Genomic DNA, 6,000 nt, shown 5'->3' with positions numbered 1-6,000 from the left:
GGCTGCTGGTGGTCTTTGCGCTGCGTTACATCCCCGGAGACCACCATTGCTTAGTCGCAACATGGTACACAATATTATACAATAACCAAAGCATCATGAATCAAGTCATAATTACCCAAAATAATTGCAAACTCAATGCGTATCTCCTAATAGACATTTTCGAGGGCAGCGCCGCCCTCTTTTGACTTCTTCCGGTATCAACGCCAGGCTGACACTGAAACAAATCAAAGGGCGCTAAAGCCCTCTAGCAAATCACACATTCCTCCTTGAACTCACAGCTCATGGGGGGAAGCACCCGGCGTCCATATTTAGATATTTAGGGGGCCCTTATCTCCGTATTTCAGTCGGTATCTTCATCAGCGTCCCGTGATTTCCCTTCAGACTCGCGGTACGGGTGGCTCTAAATGGTGCAGGGGGAAGGGCTGGGGATAGCAGTTGTTGTTCCTCATGTAGCGGCAAACAAAACCATACGATGGAGGCCGTCTTCTCCACTCTGCTTGCCGGCGTCTCATGTATTACTTAAGACCGTTTTACTTGGTGCAATTCTCTGCGCGAATTAGCCGATGCGGCACCGCCCGTGCTGAAAACGGCGTTTTTTCGTTGCTGTGGCAGAGCGATAAATGTTTAGAACGGCCGATCACCCACACGAACGCCGGTCTTGAGGCGTATAAGGTTCGGCCCTGCGGCCAATAGCAACAAAGCTATGTGACCGTAACGGCATCACAATTTCTACGCTCAGCAACCAGATGGCGTTGCTTGTATAATCGCGGCATCAGCGCAGTCGCACCAAAACAAACGCACGTGCATTCACAACATGATGTGGTGCGCCGTTTTCAACGAATGCTTAATCGGTGTCCGCGCAAGTTGCGGACATCACATCAGCGAACTACAGAAGAACCCAACAACCACCCGAGGAACACGAAAATGTGCTAGGCACGCACAACAAGCGAACCCAGGTTTGCCAGCTCTGTTTGTATTCTCTTCTAAGTGTGCGTATATTGACCAATAATTGGCGATTGCTATATGAACAGGCAAATAAACTCATATTTACTGCAACACAGCCTGAAACAACTTGCCCCGAAAGTAAAATAAAAAATAAAAAGAAACAACAAGCTTTGCTTCTAGAATTTTTTTAAAAATCACAAGCTTTCCTTGTGCCACACATAATTCGGTCTCCAAACAATGTGCCTTTGCAAAGCAAAAATGGCGAAGTTCGCAGGCCATTGGCAGGCATTACGAACTTCGTGAGTGCGTGTGTTCACACCACTGAATTTGTAGACGAAAAACGCACTGTGATATTATCGTTGGCTACGGCTCGAGACTGACCTCGCACAAACGAGACAGGCGTTTGAGACGGAAGTGGTATAGGGACAAGAACATTTACTGAGACGGGACAAGCTCATCAGAATGGCGTGACAAGGGGTACAAGAAAGTGATCAACGAATTCTTCCTAAACACACAATGTTTCGCTAGGGGTGAAAATCTATCACGTCGAAGTTCAGTTCTCATCAGAAACGTGTCGGTAACTGGAAAAAGATCTCACATGGTGACGTTGATGTTAAGGCGTTGGAAGCCAGTGGTTGTAAGCGCCCTCTGGGTAGTTGTCACAGGGTGCATCATTTCGCCCAGTCGATGCCGGTGATTCCATGCTCGGTCCTCGAGGGCCAGCTTGTAGACGCGCCTGGACCGGCAGCCAGGTCGGGTTTCCGGGCGTCTTAAACTCGGGAAACCACATCTACCGCATCTTGCGGACAGCTGTCAGAAGCCTTTCTCTTCCGAATTTATGTTCCTCCGTCCGAGCCATGATCTGCTCTTCCTTGTTATAAGCGGTATTTTGATATAAGCGTCCAACAAGAAACACTAAATCAGTTTAGCTTTAACTGCGCCAAAACTGCGAGGAATAACAAGATACTGTATTCACAGAAACAAAACTTTAATTCGAGCGCAAAAAAGGCTGTGAGGTTTGCTCATCCCGGGCGCGGGCAACTCCTGCTCCAATTTGACGACGCCTTGCATGAGGTTGTGGTAGCCGTGACGTGGCGCCGTAAAGAGCTGTGACTGGCGTCCGAACGCCTCGCCGACTGGAGAGCGAATGGGGACAAAAGGCAGTGGCAATATATTTAGGGGTGCGCGGGCGTCTGGAGACGCTACGAGATTTTCGTTCTTGGAAAGGCCGCAAATGTCGTGGGTTGAGCCTAAGCTTGTGTTCTTGAGCTAAAAAAACCTCTACCCGCTCATTGTGGGTCACAGCGCGATCATGAAGCCGACGCGCCGAGTTTGTGTGATCGTCACCCAAGCCTGATAGGGTTACGATCATCACCGCAGCAGTCGGCCTCTCGCTGCCAAGATACCACTGCACTCCCAAGCCACCAGGTAGAGTCGGGTGAGTAAAGCGGAATCTTGAAGCACAGCTTGAAGCACAGCCAACTGTTGGTCCACCTCCACTAGCTCGTCCGTAACCAGATGTGCCTTTTCAGTTTGGTTGGGCTTATTCTGCCGGCGGGAGGAGCGACGGAGCACATCACGGTACGGGGGCTGGGTGTAATCCGCAGGCTCTGCAGCGACTTCCTCGATAGCGTATTCGTTACCCTCCCCCAAATATTTCAAGTGGTTGGACGTATGGATTCCTTTGGGCTCGGACCGATGTTGCCACGCTCGTCGTTTAGCAAGCGCAGCTTTGAATTTCGTAGGACATTTCTTGTCCATAATGTCATGGTCATCGCTACGACACAGTCCGCATCGAAACGTGACCTTTGGTGGTGCGGCCGACGGGGTAGCTTGGTGGTTCCGATTCAGAAGTAGCCGGTGATTTTGATGCCGCGGAGGGTCACGAAGTGCTCATGTGCCCCTGACAAAAGCATCGGTAACAGTGCACCAGTCCGGCCTTGAACAGGCGGGGACGAAGTACGCAGCCATTGTACAAAAGTCGTTCCAGAGGCTCTAGCGGACCACGCAGACTAACAAGGCACGTGCGGCCAGAGCCCATGGTGAGTGGCCCGGTGAGTGGCACACCTGGTGAGTGGCACCTGGTGAGTGGCACACCGGAGGGTGGCACGGACGACTTCGGGGTCCACTCCGGGGTCTGCCCCAGATACGACATATCACCAGATGTTACTTCTCGACAGAAGGTACACTTATACAGGAAGCGGCTTTTCAGCCGCCAGAGGAATTGGTGTAGGGAGCATAGCCTGTGGACAGCCTCTAGAGAAGGCACTTACACCGATATATTGTTGGTGCGACTGTGGTAGGCGTAGCCAGTAAAGCCAGATGTTTCCAGGCAGCTGTCGAGAGTTTGTTGAAGTAACTTTGTTAGAAGATACAGGATGTTAAATCTCTCTCGAGGTTTGATGGGGACGTTGTACATAGAGGAACTGGCTGTCGCTCTAAAGCTCTGCGGAGCGGCGGTTGCTGCACAGAGTGGAGCGGCTGGTGGTGGTACACTGCGGTCATCCGGCCGCTGAAGTGAATGGTTTGTGTCCGACGAACACATCCGCTTGGCTGCACGTGAAGTTGAGTTGCGAGTGGTGACTTGGGGTGCCCCCTGGTAAGACGGACGCTTCGATGGTCTGAGGGCGTGGCCGGAGGTAGCGGGAACGGTGGTGTTTCCTCCATTGCTGGAAAATCCTCTAATGTCAGGTGTGTGGTCACATCGGCAGCAGCGAGGGTTGCCGCCAGTTGCGCTGACATGTGTGACATAGCTAAGCGGCGCCGTACCCGCCAGTTGCACTGCGACTGAGGTGGTGCGCCTACAGGCCGGTGAGCGAGATCTGTAGCAGAGGACGTTCTAATGGCTCTTTATAATGCTGACACTGAAACGGGATGGCGGCGTTAAAAGAGTTGTATCGATCATAGTGTTTCTTACAATATACACTACACAGGAATCTGGCGCTAGCGTCTTTGCGGCTCACAGCAAGGCCATCGTTGTAGTCATGGACCGCCGATACATCATTTGCTCGCCTTAGTTTAATCATTTGCTTATCATGAAATGCTTTAGTGGCCGTTTACTTGAGCACAGTGCCACAAAAGAACGCAATTTGTGGCGTGGTTGAAAATGTGTTGAAAATAAAACCGGCTGCTCTAAAGATAACGAAAAAGGAAGTAAAGCATAATTCCGCAGGAAGGGTTGTTCCTACTTTTCTGCTGGGCAAGCTGGTAGTTAACAACGATTAAAAATATTTTGGGAAACTCATTAAAGTCGCTTATTTTAATATTTTTCTACATTATTTTAATATGTTCTTTGAAGAGTTGAAACCGTGCAAACCGTCGTTTTTGTGTTGAACCGGTGCACCGACCGTCAGCTTGAGTTTAACAAAACTTGTTGCTGAGACAGATGGTTTATACTTGAAGAAAAGGGAAAACTTCACGTAAACGAGTCGCGGACGAGCCCAACCTAAGACAGACACAGGCACCCCAATCGGTCGTATCCTGCCTTCGTCGAAGTACGGTTTGTATCTTTTTTATGGTCAGGTAAAACTTTCGCGATTGCACTATACCAGCTGAGTCATACGTCCTTCAACTGCGGTATGACCAACGGCAGGTACGATCATGATGTGCCTACCTTTTAACCGAACACGGCTACCACAGAACAGGGAGAAATTCGGCTTCCTCGTAGCTCGTACATGTGTTCATGCATATTGAAGAAAGTAAATCCCCAAAACCGCATAAATCCCCTTGTTATGTTTAGCCCAAGTTAAAAGCGGCGTCTTCTTATAAAGACCCACGAAGATATGGATTACGAGGTGCAGTGCAGTTTTCACTCTAGTATACATACTAAGAAACTCAATGGTATGGATAATATTCCCAACCGTTTAATTGGCAGTGCAGAAGAGACAAAGCGGCTTATCAATCCTCAGTTTATGGTCATTATGCTACCCGTTCTGTTTTTTCTTCTTCATCGCCGTTTAGACCTATTCAAGACACGAAACTGATCCTTCATGGCGGCTTCTTTACAGAGAAGGCTGTGTCGTACCACTACCCCGTGAGGTGGAAACACAATCTCATCTTTTGTTTTTTCAGCTCAGATGGAAGCACCGCAGAGTAAGGCTTCAGCCGGGCAACAAGATGAACGTCACTCGAAGTGTATGTAGAAGGGGGTTTGCTGTAGGGGATGTCGTGACCTACATTATTGACCCGTTGCAACTCCCAGTATTGTCAACCCCATGTTTGTGCTCGCCACCTGGTGGCCGTCGGGAGAAGCGCACTAATCAGGTCCGGTAGTGGACTTCCCCAGGGCGCAGCACACGTTTATCGTCGTAACTGCGTAGTTGTCGTGATACCACTGGAAAATGACCTAAAGACGATAAAGCGGATGTGTAGGGAGGTTTATTGAATCCTCTTTTGTTTGACGGCACGGTTGAGGTACAGCAGCGCATACTTTTACCGCTTCCCACGAGAAGCAGACGATGCGCCTCACAAGGCTTTGTGAACCCGGAACTTATAGATTGGAAAAAAAAGTGACGGCCACGTTGCACGTTTGCCTAAAGCACTTCTCTCAAAAACGACTACTAGCTTGCAGGTCAGCAGCTGCTTGTATTTTATTTGTGGTAAAGCCGCATTGCATGCGCGTCACGTACTTTATGTCAGCGCACATCTCCCTTCTGGTGTGCTCGAACATTCACCTGCCTTTTTCATGTATCTGTTATATGATAAAATTATCTGTTAGGTGCTAATACTGTCAAGATACATGTTTGAAATAGAGCCTTCGTGTCGATTAACTTCTTACCTGGTTTTTTTACTTCGCGCATGAAGCCATGGCTCAAATGCGCATCTGCGCGGCCGCCGCCCCGCGCGCAGCTCGACGTACTCTATGCTAAAGACGGTAAATGGCAGGACTCCCGCAGCTTTGACAGCAGCAAGCAGTAAACGCAAGCAGTTATCTGATCGGCGCACGCTTTGTCGCCTTTTTGTTTACTCTTATCGCACTTTAGATTCTAGTTTAGTCGCTTCCACCAAGCAAGTTGTGCATGTTCCAAACGCCCACCATGATCCGCGCACCTGTTA

The sequence above is a fragment of the Haemaphysalis longicornis genome, unplaced genomic scaffold (genome assembly GCF_048455015.1).
Source record: "Haemaphysalis longicornis isolate Haplotype H1 unplaced genomic scaffold, Haemaphysalis longicornis Haplotype H1 scaffold_6, whole genome shotgun sequence".
Classification (NCBI taxonomy): domain Eukaryota; kingdom Metazoa; phylum Arthropoda; class Arachnida; order Ixodida; family Ixodidae; genus Haemaphysalis; species Haemaphysalis longicornis.
This window is presented reverse-complemented; position numbering follows the sequence as displayed.